This window comes from Corvus brachyrhynchos, unplaced genomic scaffold (assembly GCF_000691975.1).
Source record: "Corvus brachyrhynchos isolate BGI_N302 unplaced genomic scaffold, ASM69197v1 scaffold229, whole genome shotgun sequence".
Taxonomy (NCBI): domain Eukaryota; kingdom Metazoa; phylum Chordata; class Aves; order Passeriformes; family Corvidae; genus Corvus; species Corvus brachyrhynchos.
In genome coordinates this window covers 1,609,188-1,631,721 of record NW_008240042.1, presented here as the reverse complement: position 1 = coordinate 1,631,721, position 22,534 = coordinate 1,609,188, and positions in this window count along the sequence as shown.

Genomic DNA, 22,534 nt, shown 5'->3' with positions numbered 1-22,534 from the left:
AAAGGATGCTTTGTACAATATTTACAAGAAATTTACATTTTAATATTTATATCATCAAAACAATTCTTTACAATAATGTGTATTGTACAGTGCTTAGTACCTTCTTCCATAAGATGCTAAGAAATAGCTAGAGTTATAATTTTCCTGATCCTGTTGCAATGTACATCTCCCTAAGTTTCCATATAAAAGATGTTACACTGCAGAGGAGGATTGGGTCCTGCAGAAAAGCAGGCTCTCGGGGTACTCATTAAAACCAATTAATAGTAAATCGGATTGTTGCTCTATCATCAGCCCAGACTCATAATCTCAAAGCCTCTTGATTTGTATGTGACCTCATAATCTTTCTCAGCATATATGAATTAATGATGCGTATTGCCTAACCAGGGTTTTAGCAGATTTTTTCCTCAATTTAGGATTTTTTAAAAACTGTGTTCATTATTACTGTATCTATATATATTAGTATTGTGAGATTTTATGTTTCTTTGCTTTTTTTATCTTTCTAGATCAGTAATATACTTACATATAAAGGTCTAAACCTGTCTTCAGTGACATCAGTGGCAGAATTTACTCTGATATTGATAAGGTACCACAGTGTGCAAGGAGAAAAATGACCCTGATTAGCAGGAGCCACAGAGGAGCAAAATATTCTCACTGATAAGAAAATAGGGAGCAAGAAAAGAGAAATAAAATGAAATAAAAAGTCCTGCATGGCTGACCCCATTTACTTATGAGTCAGCTATTTACTCTCACATATAAAGGCTCAGTGAGATTTCTAAGTTCAAGCAAACATGTAGATGTCTGCATGCACACTCAACCCTACAGAAGGCAGACAAGCTGCAAATAATATCTATTTCAGATTAAGAATCCCCCTCCTTTGCCCTTGCTGATAATCTTTATATCCACTGTATACTCACAAGCAAGTAGATTAGGTTCCTTAGACCTCTAACACATCAGATATCAACCTTCGGTAAGGCTGGTTTAATTCATCATTTTCTCTCATGATCATAACTCCCAGTGCAAAAAGCCTGTCTTCACTTTTTTCCATAGCCAAAATGAGACAGTCAAAGTCTTACTAAGAACTGCTTTTTCCCAAGACTATCTGCATTGTAAATAGTACAGATTCTATGGCTGTAGCACCTAAAAATGAGTGAATGAGCCTAGGTCTCCTATAAAAATTCTTGTGGAAACACAAGTTCTCAACTTGTTTTGAGTTTTTTGGGGGAATGGATGATGCTCCAACGTACAATGTAACCAGGACTATAAGAATTGCCTAAGAAGGAGGGAAAGCATAGCATTCCAGTTACTTTGGATGCACTCATCCATTCCCACAGAATTCCTTTCCAATACTTCTTTATTCATATTACTAGAGGATTTATCCCTTGAATAGTGCCTACCCATGTGGTATGTCATGAGGTAATTTTGACGTAAGATTCCTGATTTGGGTGTTAAGATGTCCACCACCCTGTCCCAGTGTTTTGTGTTTCTTTTTTTTCTATTTTTTTTGTAAAGTGAAAAGCATTTTCGTAATCAATGTGTCTACAGTTGGTGAATTATTTTCACTTGAAACTTCTCCACTGTCTGCACGTGGCTGAGACATTCGTGATTAGAACCCAACACAATATTTTAAGTGATCTATTTTTAACAAGGACAGTAGAGAAGTGTTCTTGAATCTGCTGAGCATCTCATCTTGGCACTGTTTTAGCGAAGTGATGTCATCATGGCCGTATTTCAGGTGTCATTCAAAAAAGACCCATTTTCTGCTCAGGGCATTATGAAGCACCCACATGGAGAGGAATGAGATGCAGGAGCTCTTAAAACATTGGCAATAATGGGCACATCAGGGGAAGAGGGGTAAATAGGTCCTAGGTGGACACCTCTGTGCAACATCCTGCCAAGCCTAAGCCACCACAGTTCCTCAGGAAGCCCAGAAAGGTACAAAGAGTTTTGTTCTCAGGCTCTCCCGGTGAGAGGACCTTCCTCCTCATCAGTTGTAACTCAGCCTTACATCTCCAACCCTTCTTTTTTGTGCGTTGTGTCAGAATAGCTCCTGGTCAGTGAGTTCATTACATCACCGAAACAGCGGGAGCCAGGAAGGATGCACAAGTGTAAATCAGAGAAACTGAACGAAAGCCCTAAGTTGCAGAAGATTTGGCATTGATCACAGACTGTGTGGGTGGACAGTATTTCTCTTTATACACCAGGAACATGGAGTAATGATTAAGCTTCTGTTTTCTCCACTTGCTTATGCTGGCTTGTTGGTACTGAACATGTGCTAAAATACTACAGTGCTTTACATGTAGTCGTGTCATGGCACAGAGAGCAGGTAACCTGAAATCACCCACCCAGAGTGCACAACCAGCTGACCTAAAACAGAGATTTAAAGGAGAAGGCTTTGTCTTTCTTCTGTTAGCAGAAATATTGGAAATAGCCCAGAATATTGAAGACATGGTTGATACTATGAAAACAATTGAGACTCTGCTTTGTAATGAATTCTGCCCAGGCCATCCAGAAAAGGCTTTTATTTCAAAATATTTCTTCAAAGAGAGTAGGACTAGAGAAGGATGTTTGACTCTACTCCCTCCCTTGAACTTTGGGCTGAGCCACAGATCTAAACCACTCCCCAAATTATGGGCTACAGAGCCAAGAGGTGTCTATTTTCTAACCTCCACTCCTCTGGCCTGCAGCTAAAATCCCACAAAACCCATCCTAATTTTTCAGCATAGCAGAAACCTAGGAGCAAGGCTGATAAGCTTCTGAACCCCAGGAAGGGGTTTGCAAATGACCCTCCTGGCATCTTCTAAATTTTCAGATGATCTGTCCAATGTTGGAATTTACTGTATTCCTAAAACTGACCAGGAACATCTGGCACTGAGCCCCAGCTGTGCCTCAGATGCATCTGTGCACAGCTGGAATGTTTGGTCACAGAAAGACTCTCCTGCCTTACTTTTCCCTGTGTACTTTTCATTCAGTGTTATTCCAGGATGCCATGATAGCTGAATATTTACCAAAGTGGTTAGTGTAAAATATTCAGAGCTGTTGATCTTGCTGCCTTCAGCCATTTTTTCTGCCTTCTGCTGGGGGAACTGTTGCATCTCTATAATGGAAAGGGAATCACTGTGCCGTGGTATGAGCCGATTCTCCTAATTCCTCAGCTGGACTCCACTCTCTGTTCTTGAATCCTGCCCACTAAACATATGCAGCTTTGCATCCAATTATTCTTAAAGGTACAGTTTGGTTGGTAGTGTTGTAGCTGTGCCCATTTTTCTAAGTGTTTGAAGTGCAGATCTTGCTGCAGGTAAAGTGGTTGTGAGGAGAATAAGGGGACTGGCATTTTTCCTGTTTAGATCACCTCATCATACCTGCTTACAGGTAGATAATAGTATTCTTAAAAATGCTAACATTTGAGTCCAAGCAACATTTTGAGGGGGTTCCAATCCGAAAACCAATAGCTAGCTGTGCACAGAAGGAATTAATCCTGCTTTCTTTGGAACTTTGTCTTACAAGTGGTTGGCTCTGGCATGCATGAAACACAAACCCAGCTGAAGCAAACCCTGTGTTTGGGGCATTTACAGGGGCCCTTTTCCCATGTAGCTGTTCTAGTGCCTGATGGTGTGGGATACCACTCGGCAACTTTTCCCACAGTAAGGGCATTCACAGCATCTGTATCCTCTATCCATTTGACTATTTTCATGGCATTTATTAATTATCTGGGAGAGCTTTAACCCTCTGACACATTTGGTTGAAATCTGCCACTGGGCTCATTAAAAAAACCAAAAAAAGAGACAAGAGACAGACATCCAGGCAAACCCCATGTTCCTATAACCTTTATTCCCTTAAAAAAAAAAAAAAAAACCAACAACTGAAAAACAACAGCAATGCCACCAACAACAGCAAAACCATGCAGTGACAAAGCTCACACGCTTTGAAAAGCAATCCTCATGATTCTCAAGGAAAGCACAGGGAAAGACTGCTGGTGCTGAAACCCCAGGCACAAGGGACCAGGGCACCTGGTCTGGGAAGTGCAGGGGAGGACACCTGGTCTGCCCTGGACTTTGGAAAGTGAGCAATTTCGGCAGCCTTCTGTCTCCTCTGGCTGCCCCTTTCCAGGCTGACACCAGCTGTAGGTCTGGGCTTTCCCTATCTCCAAGACCTGGGCCCTGCCGCTTATTGAACTTTACTGAGGGCAACCTGCTCTCCCCATTTGCCAAGGGCCAAAGGGAAAAGTCTTGTGCTGGACCAGGCTTTCCCTCATCAACCCTCTTCCAGTCATGCTTCATCCACAGCAGTTCCAGTGCCCTGCAGGAGAAGACACTGGGATGGTGGGTCTCATGGATATCCCCAGAGCTTGTGGGAAAGTACCACATGTATAGTTTAGGAAATCTGTAAGTTACCTAATTTTCCAAGATGTTGCATATCTGCTGAGTATCACCTCCCTCTTCTCAGGCTAGGTTCTGAACAGAAATATTTCTTTTTACATATTAATTCTTCAAAAATTTCCACCAATGGCTGCTTAGCTAGGACAAGGCTGAGAGTTGTGCATCCACTTGTGCAGGGGGTTGAGACCAGTTGTTCCCCAAAGATGCCTTCCAAAGTCAGCCATTCTGTGGTTCAGTAAAAATGCTTGTTAGATACTTTAATCTGCATGACATGAGATATAACAGACTAACATATATTTTTCTTCTAGATTTTAGAAAAACTATTCTGTATATATTTTCTCTTTCCTTTTGTGCCTTTCACCCATGCAGTGCAACTGTTGTCTGCAGCTTTCCAGTCACAGGAAGTGAGATCCTTGTATTAGCACAAAGAAAAACAAACCACCTCCCACCAGCTACAGTAGAAGTGTAAATTACCATGTGGATAGTTGGGAACTCAACATTTATGCCAATTCAAATATTAATGAAGAGTTCTATCTGATTTTTCTATATTAAAAAGGAGGAAATTCTGGAGTACATTATTACTGTATAATATGCAATATTAAAAGATCTCTGTTACATGTTTGGTGCTCTAAATCACATAACTTTGAATACTGGTTTGGGTTTTACCCCTTGGTCTTTTTGAGAGGCAGAAAAAAAGATAAAAGCATAGGAAAGAAAAAGTGTGAGGCAGCCCAGCTTCTCTGAAGTGATGGATTGAGTGGCTGGTAGCTATTTGTCAAGGACATTCATCTGGTAAATTCACAACGGACTCCATGTCAAAGGGAATAACTGAATTTCAGCTCCATGTAAGCCAGGCAGATCAGCATTTCAGAGATAACTGGACTGCAGTAGTATTCCATAGCACCCATAATTTCCTGCATGGGAGAATAATTCCAAAGAGCTCACCTGCCTGCAAATGCACTAGCTGGGCTGGAAGGGAAACAGGAAGGAAATAATGACAAAGGATTTTATAGGCTGGTTTTTGTTTCAAACACTTTTTGTTTATAAAATGCAATCAAGACAAGGAAAATTAATTTCACTTTTTCTCCACATTTACTCATTTCCAGTCTGAGCTGATAACAGCAGGTATGCAAACTTTCCTTCTTCAGCTGGTGATTTGCTCTCTGATCAATAGTAAGTGCTGAGGTGTTATTGATGTTCCCTGAATGGTGCTTCCCGACTCTGCCAGGACTCTGCGGAATCAGGCAGATTAACTGCCACATTACCTGTCACATGCCAGAGTTTTTCTGGTTGCAGAAAGACTTTTTTTGTACTTAGATTCACATTGTTAACTCTCAACACAGACTAATGCGTCCTACACAGACGTGTATCCTCTTGCCTTCGAGTATTGTAGAGAAAAGGAGGCAACTGCCAGGTGTGTGTAGGGGTGGTTCAGACCTCTGGGTGTAAGGACAGCCACAGAATGCTTTGGTGCTAGATAGGGACCTTGAAATAATTCTTAATTGAAGTTAGGTGAAAGTTAAAAGCAGATTACTTAGACTACAAAATCCAAAGCAGAAAGCCAATTGCAATGTCACGGATTACATAGATGTAGATGACAGAAATAAAAGCAAGATACACTTAATCTGTTTGCACTAAGAATAAACTTAAAAGACTGCTCTTTACTCCCTCCTTTCCAGCTGACAAGCTACAGATGTTTACCTAACCCATTTGCTAAGGAAATACATCCTCTTGCATAGCTACGTCTTGCACTGCAGCCTTGCAGTTCATTCTCTCTTGGCACCCTGTGCTGGCTTGGATTTTGGGTTCCTGCCTTGGTCTCCCAGCCTCTTCCACAGACTGAACACTGAATCTCATGTCAACATGAAAAATCACAGTTATGCTCAGTATAAACACACAAGCAAAATCATAGCAGGCAGCGTATTTCTGTTTCTTCACTGAAACTGTAGGAACGGATTTTACAGTGACACTGGATCTGGGGTGATGAAATCCTACTCCTCCCTGTAAGTGAAACCATGATAACGATTTACTAAAATACCCAGCTTTGGCCTCTTAGGAATGTCTTTAGTTAGATGGTACCAATGTTTGCAAATGAACCAATGTGTGTGCAAAAAAACCCCTGTGCATAGAAAGAAAACAAAGACTGCCGCTAAGAAATACATATTTTTGGCCACAAAATTCGCAGGAACTATTTGAGAAGTAAGTTTAAAATTTATCCCTGATTAACCGAAGCCTTTGGCATATAGCAAGAAGTGCAATCTAATCGGGGGGAATAAAAAAAGGGAAAACAAAAAGTAAAACAGCAATTTAGAAAATCAGTATATACAAAGCAGTAACTAAGACAGCAACAGTTACAGTGTCAGAATTATCAGCAAATTGAAAGGCAATCTGTGAATTATATTTATATCATAAACAACTTCAGTTATATGGTCTTGAAAAAGCAAGACTGGATCTGCAGCTCTCTACATAGAGACCAGCTTATTAACCTCACCGGAGATCATCCCACACCAGCTGAGGGTTTGCCCCTGTAAGTGATGCAAAAAAGAAGGGTTAATAGAGTGAAAGGTAGCTTTCAGCATGAAACAGGTGATTGATTCTTGTCCTTTGGTGTAAGGTACAGAAACACTCTAATAAGGAAAGGGGAAAAAGGGAAGAAATAGGTGTCTTGATTTTGAGAAAAAGCTGTACTTAAAGGGCTTTTTCCATAAATGTATCATGTTCTTGCAATGAAACTGAAAAATGTATTTTACATTAAAATCAAATGGACTAATTATTTAAAAATACTGAAGGAACAGAGGATGCCATTTTGCCTGTCTGCTCCTTTTGTGTGTTAATCATGTGAAAAATGACTGCTTCTTGCTAAATTTTGAAGCCTTGAGCTCAGAGCAACTGGGGAAGAAGCTATTTAGTAAATGAAAACCATACTAAAGATGGAGATTTTACATGATTGCTTTCAGGAACTTTTACTTATTAAAACACTGAACTTTTAGGCTAACACTGTTAGACAGAAATAAGTTTCCATCTTTTTCCTAGTAGATACAAACCCAACCTTTAATAAAATTATCTGAAATTGTATCTGATCTGTGGGCTGCTGGTACAAATTCCCTCACTAAAGACCCTGTGTGTGTGAGCAATTCTTACTTGCAAATGTATTTTCATTGACTTCACGTAGCAAAATGGGTTTTAGCCTAGGCTGAAGGGATTCCTTTTGGGAATATGTTCTCAAGTGTTGGTTCATCACACTGCAAATACCCACATTGATTTATTTTGTCCAACAACATGAAGACAATTTGGGTGGTATTACTGAAATATTTGTTTATTTTTAATGTTTCTCAGGCACATCTACATTCTTTAGGAGTCCATATTTTCTAAATGTGGGACAAGTTAACTCAAACATAACAAACAGCTCAAAAAAACTGGCATAAGAAGCCTGCAGGTCTACACCAAAATCTTTTCCCCAGCTGTTTCCTCTGGGATACAAAGAAAAAACCAAATACACAAACAAAACCCTCAAATAAACCAAACAAAAACCCATCAACAAACCAGACCCACCAATAAGCCTCCCTGGCTGTTGCATACAGTGCTTGAAAGAGGTGCTGCCACACATATATACACAAGCACTCAATAAAATCCCTCCACAGGGAAAGCACAGAGCAGCTGGAAACCCTTTCTGTGTGCCCAGATTAGCCGCAAAACTGTGTAGCAGAGAGCTAAGCTGGCAAGAGGATTCTAGTCTCAAGGACTATTTTACTCCCACATAACTTTCTTTCAGTAACAGAGATCATTCATTTCAGTGTTCTAAACAGAGAAATATGTATTCTCTTTGAATGAGAAAACCCAGCATTTAATTGCACGACAACATTCTGGTCCACACCTTTGGTGTCATGGTATTTTTGTTATTGATTTCAAAGGGGGTAAATATCACCCCAAAAGAGAATAACATTGTCTTCTCCCTTCTTGCTCTCTACTGCATCCTCTCCTCTTGCAACTCACAATCCCCCTGGACACCTTAACCACAGTCCAATACAGTTTGGCTGCAGTTAAAGGTCAATGAGCAATGATGAATGAGGGAGCTGCAGTAGCTCTAATTCCTGTCACAGTCATTCGGGCAAAATGGTCATCTGGTGAAGCTGCTGAAATGCAGGCATGTGGTTAAGTGGCCAATTCACTTAGTCCTTTAACCATTAATAAAACTTTTGGGCTATTAGATCAAATAGTAGTGATTTGAAACGACAATATGATCTGAATGCCAGACAGATACATGAGCAGACATTTGGAAGAGACAATTACATGATATACAGAAAAATTAATATTATATGATCAGACTAATTATTGAATTTTGCTATATCTAGAATCTATCTTTTCTTGGCTGCATCCTTCATTGCTTTTGTTTGCAGCATGGCTTATACAGCTGGCTGTTGGGGGACTGAGCTGGGGAGCACCAAGAGTATATTGTCCTCAACCTGTTATTTCAGAGACGCTGGACCTAAATTAGATCTTTGCTTTTTTTCCTGGATTGCTGTCACAGGACTTTTTAGGATTACTCAAAAAGGGGGTTACCATCACTCTTCTTTTTTGAGACCATTAAAAGTGCATTTTTCAGCCCCCAAAAGACAGATATTGGGGGACATGCTTTCATGCTTGCAGTCTTGCAGCAGGACTTGTAAAAATATACCTTATGTGAATGCTTTTTTCTGCCTTACCCTTTCCTTCACTTCTCTGTCTGAGTAACCATTAGTAACCATTGAATCTCCAGGATACTGACCCCAAGTGTGTAATAAAGGCAAAATCTTGACTAAATGTGACTCCCTTGATGGGATGGCAGCCAAGAAAAGAATTTAGCAGTAGTCCCACATATCGCACCTTGTGTATTGGTGGCCCATTTTTCCATCAAGACAAAAAGAACGTATTAATCTCATAGAGATAAATAATTCTGATTTTGAAGATAAGTTTTTCAGGTTTTCAAACTCAGAACTAAAAGCAGATGAGGACAAGACGAGCCTCATTAAGGAAATAGGAAAGTATAAGATAATGTGGTTTGGCTTTTTTTGTTTGACATGTATTAAAACAATATTATTTTAGTAGACTAAAGGCCAACCAGGGATTTTGCTTTCAGCTTGAATATTTATTCCTTTTCTTATCTCTTTTCATATATGTATGTGCACATATTTTCTACTTTTAACAAGTTCCATGTACAACTGAAAATATACTCCATCTAAATATGCACCAGGGTAATGTTATGAATTCACTAGTGCTGTTTGAACTAAATGCTAACTTTTGTGTAAAGTTATTTCCATATGTAAATTTCTGTAACATCACTCTGTTATTCCAGCTAATAAACTAAAAAAGAAAAGTTACTTGTAGCAACCCAGAGTGCCGAGAATATTTCTCTGCCTGTTTTGAAGGGTTCTTACACCCCTGAACAACACTGTTTTAACCTCCAACCTTGGAAAAAATTACCAACGATCAGACAACAACTAGAAAATACAGTGGTGTGAATTAGGTGATAGACTACTATGTAAGATTGTCACAGGGTGAAAAATTTAGAGGTTTTAGGCTTCTCTTTGTAGTAAATAGAGAAGAGCAAAAAACATCAAAATGGAGGATTGTTGTTGTTCTCCAAACCTTCTTCTTCTTCTTCTACTACTTCATGTTCTGCAGTAAAAGTAATTTGGGATGATTGGACAAAAAATTCCACAGTTCCTGACTGTTACTGAATAATTGGTAGGAAAGTGAAAATAATGTACATTTTTAGTAACCATTGGTTAAATTATCTTTAAAAGGCTTTGTAAATCTTGATCATTAGGCTTTTTTTCTGCATTCTCTGCTCTGTGTTATGCCTGGGTCACGCTAGTCACTCTGTTTCTCTGATAAGACTTAATAAACAACTATCTGGCAACAGTGAAACTCCAGGAAAGTCTCCGTTTGTCTCTAAAACTAACTCCTGGCAAGGAATTTAAAACGCTCTCCCATCAGGAGAGATTTGATTTATGGCACGGTTCAGTGTCAGTTACTCAACCATAAGCAATGGAGATGTTCTATAATTCCAGAATTTTGTGATACTCAGTACTCAAAAGCAATAAATTACTTATTCATCTTTGAATGAATGGAGTTTGGGTTTTGGTTGTTTTCTTTTTTTTTCTTTAACACTGTGCTTTGTTCTTCACTTCTTCCTTGCTCTTAGCATGATGTACCTTTACATACACAACTTATATACACAAATTTATGTAGAAACATAATGGTATATGTTTAGTGGAACCTGACAGAGGAAAAGAATAGTTAAACCTTTCATTTTTGACAACCAAGAGGTTGTTGATAAAGGAGAAAGAAGAATTAGACAAATGTCAATTGAAATGTTGGCTGATAAAAAGAAGGGCAGCATATTTGTAACTAGATCATTTGTAATGAAGCAACCACTATTAATTTTACATGAGAAATAACATATATATTGTATATATTTTTCCTTCTGAATTAATTAAAACAAGTTGAAAGATTATACATTAAGCTCCATAGGTCAATTCATATATATATATATGTATTCGTATTTTATTCTGTATATAAAGGAGTTATTATTCCACTCCAACAGATTCCAGAAAGATCTGATTTCATTCATTTCAAGAATGATTGAAAAGCAGAGTCATAAACACTCTTATTCAGCTGTTCCCCAACGCTGTGAATCCCCACACTGGAGTTTTCACTGAAATATGCTTGAGGTACTTCAGGCAGCTCCTCTGAGCATCCTGCTCTTGCCAAAGTACTTCACTCCAGTCCAAGCCCCAGCAAAGACCAAAGGTTTCCCTCTCTCATCCATCTTATTGGTGCACTGTAGACAGGTCCTCAGGCTGTCAGTGTTGAGGGATCACACTCTGTTGGGGTATCACACTTCAGGCCCAGGCCTTGACTCCAATCAATGAAGAAGCTGGATGTATAAGTCAGAACACCACTCCTCTGTGTATTCTTTAAACTTGGTGCTATGCTCCATTTAGAAGCTTCATATGTAACCAGTTTGATGTAATACCCACAGAAACCATTAATCGTCCATTGGGCTCATTGGGCAATTAATGGCTTCTGTGAGGGTATATCAAAGATGAACAAAGTGAACTATATTTGTTCCAGAAGTTCCCGATCTAGCAGGCAAAGATTGAGTAAATGGCCCCAAAAGTGCAAGTCCAACAAGGCAGAAATGTAACCATCATGTCCGTGGTATTCTGAAAAGCAGGCAACTACTGATCTTAAATTACTTACCATTAATATTTACAGGATAATATATGCTTTGCAACATGTGGTACACCCCAAAAAGCACACAGGGAGCATTTTCGTAGTCAATGAGGTATGCAACTACTCCTATGTGATTAAATACCTGATCCTAGCATTCAGTCATGTTACTTAATTATTATGCCCAAATCTTTGCCTTTTAGAGTCACGTATGACCTATGTTTTATGCCAAGAAAATTAGTAGCAATATACAATAATTGATTTTATTCACACTTCTTCTACTTTTTTTGTCTCAGTAGAAAAACTAGGTGGGACTTCACGGGGAAAACTAAAGCAATGAGGCTATTACCAAGCAAGGGAAGAAAAGACTTGAAAAAAAATCTGATTTCTTAAGTGTGAGCAACTTCACAGCTACCTCTTTTCTGTTATAATGATGGAACTTCAGCTCCTTCATGGTGTAGTTGCAATCAATTTATTGTTACCTGAGAGTGGCTGTGTCAGACAGGTGCACCACAGGTCATTTGTCGTTTGCTCATCAAAATATCTTCACACTGATCTGCAAACTGAGCAGGAGCCAGTGGCTGACAGAATACGCATTCAATAATCTTCCAGGTAACATATAGCCCAATGACCTCAACATGCCTTATGCATGTGGTAGTGATGTTAAATTAAGGCCTGGAAGTTATGGATGGTATTTCTTATTTATTTATTTATTTATTTATTTATTTATTTTGTGGCTAAGAATAGCAAGGCTATTCTGGATGCAACTGAAAGCTTATGCTGTGCACATGCATGTTCTTTCCAGCCACTTCTTAAAACCCTTTATGCCATCCAGAGCATTATATCAGCTGTGCTTTGCTGAAGAGCACCTTCCATATAACACTTCTTTAAAAGGAAATGGAATTTATCAGGTCTGTTACATTTGACATAATTTTTACTAAACATTCACTCAGCTGCCTACTTCATTCAAACCCACCACTGCCAGCAAGGAAGTAATGTTGGAGGAACAAGCCAAAGATTTGCAAACATTATAAACAGCTTCAAAAAGTTTAGAGCCTGCCAGAGACTAATTCAACACCTGGATGCAGCTTGTATGTCAATCCTAATTAAAAGAAGAAATGGATTTGTTGAAGAGCTACAATGTCTCTGGACAATTCGTATCACAAATGACAACAGCTACCAAATTTTACAAATTGCTTAGTTTAACACTGTCATCGGAAGAAAACTGAAAAAATGTAGAGCTTCTTGAAGAATGGCATTTGAGCTGGGTGAAAACCTCTGCTAATGATTTCTCTTGCAATTTCTTTCATAGCCAAAAAGAACTTTTATCTTTCTCGAAAGTGCAGAAAACCAAAACTTATAACCGAAAAAAGAAAACTGGTCTTCTGCTTTTCAGCTGTTGATAAAGACAAATTTCCAGTGTATTTTCACTGGAGTATTTAATTTTGGAAAAAAAAAACATACAGAAAGCAGACTTCTTCCAGTTAACTATACTGCCCTACTCAGGGAGAGGAACCTTCATCACTGCTCTGCTTCAGTTGCATGAGAGACCTGGTTTCTAAAACCCTAACTCTGACTACAGGAAAATACTGATTGGAGAACTGTAGAAGAATAGAAACTGTTAATCTTATGAGCTCAAGCTCCTTGTGCTGTTCACTCTGCAGCAAGGACCTTGCTTCATTTCCACTCTTCCCTGTGCACTAGACACTGCCCAGGCAGTGCAGAGCACAGGTCTCTGAACAGCCTGATGCCACGGAGGTATTCCCCAGAGCTCCCTGTGAATGACAAGTGAGCAGTGTTCACATAGCATGGGATTCCAGGAGTGTCCAAACCCATCTGCTACCCTACCTTAACAACAATGTCCAGTTCGTCTGTGATGCTGCTGACACCTGAACTTGTTTGTCTCCTCTGGTATAAGAAAACTAACATCAAGAAGCAGCAGTCATTTGTTGTGACAGCGCCATATCGTACCACAGGCATCCCTTTGGTGTGGCGGTCTCCAAGTGCAGCAGGATAGTGCACACAGCACTGCTACAGAAAAATACTTCTCTGCCTGATGTGTAAACAGCACTCTTCATCAATTTGTCTTCTCTTTTGTGGCTTTTCTTGAAGCTCTTTTAATATAGTTTCTGGGGACAGTGGTTTGTGTGTCAGTATTGAAATTGAAATAATAGCTGTCATATTTACTTTCAGGTTGACAGTCTTCATATTCATTGCTGCTCTGTGGAGTTCATCTTAGCTACAGACATGATTGTCATCCTTTTCCTGAGCTGGCCACACTCTGGGAATGTCTGTAATAACCTAAAGACATGGTGCAACCCATTGCCTTTTTTTAATTTTTAATTTTTTTTGGACAACATCTTTTTAAGTACTGGTTATACAATGTATGCCAGGTGCTGTGTTCTCATTTTGATCCAAGACAGAGCTCTGCATACCTTTTCACCTGAAGGAATAGGGGTTTTGGTGACTTTTTTCATACCAAACCAATCCTTTGTCAAAGAACTGTGGAGTTCACTCTGGAGACTGTGCAAAGTGACCTCCTTCCTCATTAACATGCATTAACTGGCACTTCATAAGAGTTTTGTTCAGATTCACTCTGAGTTTTTCGGCAGCTTCTCTGAATTTTCTTCCCAGCTTGCATTAGGGCCCATTCTGCTGTAATACAGTCCTCAAAATTGTGAGAATCTGCTTGCTCTGAGCCAATCCTACACATATGTTTTCATTTTTACATGGAATCCAGGGTTCCTCACATTTCTGCACTACAGCTTCCCAGTCAGCCTCTGTTCTGCTTAACAGGAAATTATCGACTGCAACAATCTTTGGAGAACCAGCTCCTGTCAGGAACAAGGCTACCTTCAGAATGTCTTCATTCCTACTGGCACTGCCTGCTTACAAACAGAGGGAAAAGTGCCTCCCAAATTTCCTTCTGTTACCTTCCATGTTTCTGGGGAGTTCTGGCTCTGAGAGAGATCCTGAAGATCTCCATTCTACTTAGGCTATTTTTGTTCTTGGTCCCATGTGGTGCTCAGCAACCACTTGGAGACAAGGTGTTTCACACACCTCTATTCCACTCAGTGTCTCTGTTCCAGCTGCCCATGGTTTATAGCACGAGGCCTTTACAGATATGATTCCTTCCATGTTTAGTAGATCACTGTGACAGTTCTCTGCTCTTGCTGTGCGATTTAACATAATATAGCTCTTCCCCCACAGCTGTCACTTCAAACCTTATTAGCTCTTGGGCTTGTTTTGGCAAGAATACTCAAGAAACTTCAGATTTTATAGGGCAGTTTGCCATACCAGCTTACTTCTTTGCAAACAAGACCCTAAGAACTTTACTGGAAAATACAATTAAAGATGTTGGAGCTGTAGCTGAAATAAATCCAAATTATTCAAATGGATAGCTGCAATCTACTTTTTTGAAACACATTTTTGCAGCACGCGTTAGCACACAGCTCTTATGTTGCTCTGGGAAAAGTGAAAGAAAATACTGGGATATTTTTGGCTGCAAAGATAAAAGAGAAATCCCAATGGAATTTGATTCACACATCCTTCAGGAGCTGTAGGAGCAAATAGAAGGAAGCATCCTTAGCTGGTCTAATTAGCAAAACTACATTGAATTTTAATAGTTTTTCTCAGGAACTAGTGACCAAAGCCAGAGAAAACTATCCGCTCTTTAAAAAGTCAATGCAATAACTAACATGATATGAAGGCAGTGACTCTACACATCTTCCTGCAGTGATAAAGACAGATTTCATGCAGCTTTTTATCCCCTGCCAGCAGCTGAGTTGCAGGTTACATTTCATGACCCACCTGGTGTGTTTACTGACAACTAGGGCTTCAAGTTCTTTAAAAACTGCTGAGCAATTTGAAGGGACACAGTCTTTTAAAACAGACAGGCTGATATAAATGTACACTTGGGCTATACTTGTATGCAAGTGAACATTTCAGTGCCTCCTGATCAGCAGATGCTCTGAAGTGTAGGTATGAGAATCACAAGAGATGTCTACTGGAGGTCTGGTTATCAGTGAAGACCATAACTGCTCTAACACCAGTTCATGGATTCCCACACCAGAACATTACTAGGCAGGACTCTTAACTTCAGTAAGACAGCTACAGATACCTCTGAGAATGTTTGTTGGGGCTAGTCAGAATAGGGAACTCTGTGCATGCATTTTGTCTAGCAACTTCCTTTGTGAGCCCTTATATTATACTGACTTGGATGGTATAAATATGGTCTATCCTTCATATTTGCCTTAAAAGGTTTCTTCTTTTTTTTATCTCCTCTTGAAATATGTCTTAATTTCCATTGTTTACAACCTAATTCATTATAACTATTTTATGGGGGTTTTTATACACTGAGCCCAGTGCTCCTGTACAGTGAAATTCTGGTGTTAAACACAGCCTTCACATTTCATGTGCTACCCACTGAAAAGGCAAAAAGAAAAGTGACTACGAGGGGCTAGATTGACTTAAAGGGGAAAGTGACAAACTGCACATTGAAAATAAGTATTGCAATTACCTTGCCCAAGGTGGAAGGTAGCCATTATCAAATTTAAACCCAGCAGCTGTAAAAATCTGGGATATTGTTCTATCATGTAGCCTATGTCATCCTGGGCTGGCATTATAGTTCCCAGTTCTGTTTTAAGGGTACAAAAGAAATGCTTCAGCATAAATGTGTGACTGGGCAGACTGATTGATTAGAGAAACTACTGGAAAAGACATTGTCCAAGTGGCCAGATCAGAATGTAATCTCTGTACCCAAGAGCAGGTTGTTCACATAGATTGGTGGCAAAAGATGAAGGTGGGGTTGTTTGGTTGGTTCTTCACCAGGAGATTCCCCAGGTGGGGACAGGCACAACCTTGATAACCTCTAAGATTTGAATATTCTTTTCTTAGCAAGATGTATATTGTCGAGTTGCCTTGATGAGTTTAGATTTGGCTTCCATGGGATATAAGAGGTATTGAGGCACCTCCTTAACCTATGTAGATTTGCTGCTGTGGTGGGCAAGACCCTCTAATTCTAGGGGCTTACACATTTGCAAAACTGAGAATATTTCTTGCTAAACTGCTTCTTCAAATGGTCACAAGCTTAGTTAGCTGAAGCATTTTTATTTTAGCTAACAATACAAAAGAGCTGAATGTTCTCCCCTCCCTCAAATTAAGGTCTGGCCCTTTTCTCAGGCAAGTCAATAGCAAAAATCCCAATGCCCTTCAGTGAGAAAAGATGGGAACCTCCCCTTGGCAAGTAAGAATCAAATCCTTTTTACTTCTGATTTACATTCTCTCTATTCTTTAAGATCTTGGCCTCCAAAGAGAAAAAGTGGTTTTTGCCTGATGACTTGAAATAGAGAAATATTCCCATTTTCACAGCTCTATTGACTCACTAGTGTTAATAAATACACACCAAAAAAATGAACTTGAGTGGAATAGGCAGCATAAATTCAGAGGACTCCTGCCTAACAGATAGACTGAGCAGTTTGATGCTGTTTTTACTTCACAACATTGTGACTTTTAAGGTATAGCAATGAGACACAGCACCAAGACTGGATGGAGTGAAAGAAATTGTGGTAGGATATTGTTTCAAGGTCTTCTTTCCTACAGGTTTTCAATGGAATTGACTTTGGATGAAAGTTAGCGAATTTGGTATGCAGTTTATGAAAAATTATGAAATAATGAAGAAAGCCAACATCCCCTCTCACTATTAAATCACATGGAAACCCTTGGTAACAATTAAAACTGTTCATGTTTTTAAATCAGCTAGACCTAAACATGTTGAGAGAAATTCTGAATATAAATCAAATTGAAATTCCAGGCCAAATACCTTCATTTTTCTTGAAATGGAGATTAAGAAAAACACTGGGCAAAGAGTATCTGTCTATCAGTTTAAAAATGTCACACAGAGTAAAAAATACCTCCATTTATTCCCCTGCAAGAGGCTTATAAAGAATGATGGTTTTATAACCAAAGACACATTGCCCTAAACAAAAATGGGTCAGCTACGCAGCTGCAAATTGGAGAGCTCCAGCAGAGATCTCAGAATTTCCCCTGATAATGTTAGAGCCAGCTCAAAGGAGCATCTACCAAAGAGTTATGAGATGAACATGTTGAGGGTTGGAAAATATAGAGTAATTATAAGTAATTTCCATGTGCTGAGGCCCAGGGTCATCTGTGTGTCAGTCCTCAATACCACAGCAAATGGGTTTAGGCTATCATAATGCTGATGCATTTAGTGCACTTGGCTTTCTGCTCATAAGGTGCTTGGTTGAAATACTAGACTTTTGTAAAAAATCATCTTAAATTGGTTCACTTCAAGTACCTATTTTTTGAAGGGTTACTGTAAACCATTAGGCTTGTATAGATAATCATTTGCAAGCGATGCAAATGGAAAATAAAGGCAGGCATTTATAGAGAAGACTTGCATTAAAAGGGCTGAGAATAAACATTGCATCAGACATCTTAAATGTCTTCTGGAAAGATCATGCAGAACAATAGATTAATGACTTAAAATGAGCTTAATTAATTATTAGCCAGTAGGCTTCATGAAGGCTCATAACTTTCAACAGAATATAAATCATAAGTAAACTAGATGTAGGGTCTGCATTATGCTGAGAAATAAAACCAGAATTCATTTAGGAGCAGGCAAAATTGAAAAGACATTGCTCTGTAACACTACTTACTTCATCAGGGGCAACAACAGAGTTGAAGCTACACAAAAAAATGAAGCCCAGCAATAAAGTAGCAGTAATCCATGGCTGAAATACTTGCAGGATCTCCTTCAAAGTCTATGGCTTCTGCTTCATAGTTCACCTACAAAAACAGAGACATGGAGACTTAAGCACAATAAAGGCTGAGGCAAGGCTAAAACTAAGGCTCAGGCAAGGAACTTCAGAGAACTTCTGGCTGAGGCTAAAGTCAGATTGTTGGGTCACTCAGCTTGTAATGAAGCTGTCACTATGTCATTGATCCCCAGAAGCGCTGGGTTTTGTCACAAGTTGCAGTTGTGAAGACATAAAGTGCATGGCTGGTTAAGATACAGACCCTCAGGAAGCTTTCTCAGGGGCCACACACCAGCTCACCCTCAGCCATGCAGGGACTAGTCTGGCATTGATCTCTAAGCTAATTTGGGAAAAAGTGTTGAACAGATTAAAATTGGCTCCATCTAAGACCTGTGAATCCAGCCCAAGACTCTCTTGAGAAATAGCCATGCACAATGATGGCCAGTTCAGCAAAAGAGCACTTATTCCCTCCTTTACACAAACAGTTTGACCAACACACTAAAAAAAAAAAGAAAAAATTACTCTGCATGCACCACTTATATCCATCTTTCAGCATCAATCTCCCATTCCTGAGAAAGATGACAGACCTAGATCCTCAGCCTCATTGCTAGGTAAAGATTGCATCAAACTCCTCTAGCTGATGTTAACGTGAGATATGTTCCCTTTTATTTCTCATTGGCTTTGTCTGTGCTTCAAAGGCTCTCCAGCATACATATGGGTATGTGCACATGCTATTTTCCACTCAGATGTGAACTCCAGCTGCCTGTGCTTCTCTTTGGACAGATGTGAAACAGCTCCAAAACAGAAGTCATGTTGCTGTGATTAGAGCAGAGCCCAGGCTTTTGTATCTCTGGAGGATATTTATTCCCAAGCTAACTGCAGCTATGTCCTTTCTTCTTCAGAGAAGGCTCACATCATGTCACTTGCAGGACAAAGAGAGAAACAAAATTAATAAAATCATGATTTCCTACAAAAAGCAGTGTTGGCTTTCTTTTCTTTTCTAGTTATTTCTCTCCAGCACGAAAAGAAACTGTCTTTATTCAGTGAGCAATCTTACCAAAGCCAATTGATAAGCAAAGAAAGCCTTGCTGCAGATGTAGGTTATCCTGGTGGGTGTTTAAGTTTGCCTCCTGGCAGCCTTCCAGTTAGCAAGGTTGGCTTCAGGGTATGTACCCTTAGGGATGGCTGTAGGCGAGCAGGATCAGCACTGTTCCAACAGGCTGCCTGCTTTGTAGAACCCAGAGCTATGTGTCCTCTCATGTGAGCCCACGCTTCAGACAGCTCTCAGTTTAGAAAATGCTGCATTGACACCCCCCTTGTTGATGGTGGTAAGTGCTCTTCAGCGAGGTAAACCCACTGACAGGCATCCATTTGGTCTGCCCAAGCAGACTCTAAAAGGCAAATTTGTGTTGCTCTTCATGTCCCATCTTAAGAAGAACAAATTGAATAAATAATAAATAGCAACGGGGCTTAGAGCGCAGCTGCTCTGACTCACCAGGTCTTGTCAGCTGGCTCTTCCTACACTGCCAGCTGACCCATTTGGTCATAGTGCAGGTACGGTGGACATGTTTTATGAATGATGTTTTGTTTGCTTCTCTGTCATCAAACCTTGTCAGACTACAGCTACCTGGACACCAGGTCTTCTGACTCCATCGAGAAAATGCCCAGGAAATAATGGTCAGTGCAGTCCAAACAGAAGTTTTCCACATTTGCCTCTTCTGTCCTTGCCTCTAGGCAGCTGTTTTGTCTATCCACCTACTTGCCTAACCACCTATGTCCCTCCTTCCTGGGTACTCTTTCCAATGACAAACATTTGTGAGGGATCTGCACTAATACTTAGCACCAAATACCATTTTCTATTGAAAGCACTCCACAAAAAAAATAACAAAGGGAAATGTGTCTACGCTTGCATGCAAAATAGAGCTATTGTTGGGGGGAATTGTGTTTGCTTGCATACAAAACAGAGCCATTACAGTGTGGGGGTCGTGTTTTCCTTTTATGTAGCAAAAGAAAATGCTTTTCCATCAGAATCAAAATGCTTTGCAAGAGTTATTTTCCACTGAACTTTAACCTGGATAATCCCTCTTGTCCAGTGTTTACTTTTTGCCAAAGGGAGAGTGGAGGAGTGTAAACACAGAAGGCTCTCCCACCTGAGAAGCAGACCAGCCACTTCGCCCCAGACTCCCTAAAGACTGAGATCTTCCGCAGACCTACTTGCCAGGAATGACCTTCATGCTCCACAAAAAGTCTTTGTAAATTTTTGATTCCGTTCTGGTGAAAGGAATGGGAAGGAGAAGACAAATCTTAAATTCTGCTGTGTGAGAAAACTCTTTCCTAATCAGCTCAAGCACAGGCTAATGAAATTCCATCTCTCAGGAATTAGTTCTCCCACTTGCTGGTTCTGCTTGGTGGTAGTTGTGCATCTAGACAGGTTTGAAAATGGAAGCATTGTAACCATTTATTTTATATTTTGTGTCTCTCCCTGAATATTTTAAGTTTTCCCAGTGATTGTTACTGTCTGCAATATACAGGAGTTAGGAAAGAGATCTTCCATAACTAAACTAATCCTGCCTTTTAGGTTTATCTGGGCATGTTCCTACAAGATGACTATTTTGTGTCTCTAACTGACTTGACAGGAATATGTATGTTTCCAGTGGTGGTGAAATTTCTTGTCTCTGGCTATAAAATCCTGATCACAGAAACCTCAGGGGGTTTGTCCTAAACATAAAAATTAATAGCCCAAGCTTCAGTTATAATTAATTCCAAACTTCAGTTATTTTTAACTCCAGCTGCTGGTTAAAGAACATAAATACATGTAATTTTATATTAATTTCATTTTGCTGCTTGATATATATAAAAAAATGTAATTTCTGTAAATGTCTTTGCATTGCTTTACTTCCATAGTAGGGCAAATAACATATTTGCTTATAAGGCTAACTAAAAACTTAAATATAAAGGAGTGGATATTATGTCAATCTTGCCATCTGCAAAGTTACAGTGAAATATTTTTAGTGTAATAATGAGGGCAGACTGGAGAGTTTGGTCTAATCCATTTAGTCTCCAGTCAAATTCAGAGAATCAAAAAATGGTCATAAGCATCTTTGTGATTCCCTGATCTTTGCTCATTACACAGCAGGCTGGACCCAAATTTCAACGTGAAAGACATCTGAGACTGTTCCTGTATGACTTTGACTGCCAGAAGACCATTCTGGCACCACAGGAGAGTGCACAGTACAACAGCAAGTCGGCTACTCCCTCTTTTCTATAGGTACACAAAAGGAGTCCTGAAAGAAATGGTTTAAGGCAGCTTCAAGCTTATTTTGAGCCTTGAAGACCTACTGATTTAGTTGTCCTGACTGTAACTCCTGCTCTGAATATTCATGCTGGCTGTTGTCCTTTTTTCTGTGCCTGGCTTTTTCCAAGACACCAGCAGTGCTGAGCAGTATTTCCAGACATCCTTTGATTTTATATTCTCAGTAGCCTGGAAGCATCTTGACAAGGAATGGTCTTATCTCAATCTGTCAGACAATCACTGATCCTATGTCAGCATGGAGCCAATATGCAGCAGTCCCTCTATGTCCTGCAAATGCCATCAGCTGCCATAAGTCATCTTTATTCTCTCCGTAGTGAATGGGCTATAGCTGGAACATATCACTGCTCACTGAAAGAAGATGATGATGTCCAAAATGGGTTCTTAAATTGATCCCTGTGCTCCAAACACAGGTGATTGCCTGGTGGGCTGCAGCCAAGGTGGCCACATGCTGGCGAGCAGCAGGAGGTCCCTCCTTTTCCTGTCAAGTATGAGTGAGTGGGTCTGAAAAAAACCCTAGAAGGAGTTACCAGCTCTCAGTAAATAAATTTTAAACTGTGGGCCCAATTTTCCTGTTGAGCCTTGCCAGTAACCCTGGAAGGAGTCCAGGAAGTGCAGGCTGAGAAGCACAGGCCAGTTGCAGCCCCACAGCACTGAGGTTGAAGGTGTGGGATGGGAGAATCATAGAATCATTTGGTTTGGAGATCCAAAGATCATCAAGTCAAACATTAACCCAGCACTGCCAAGTCCACAACTAAACCATGTTTCCAAGTGCCACATCTACATGTCTTTTAAATACATCCGGGGCTGGTGACTCCAGCATGTTCCTGAGCAGTCTGTTCCAATGCTTGACAACC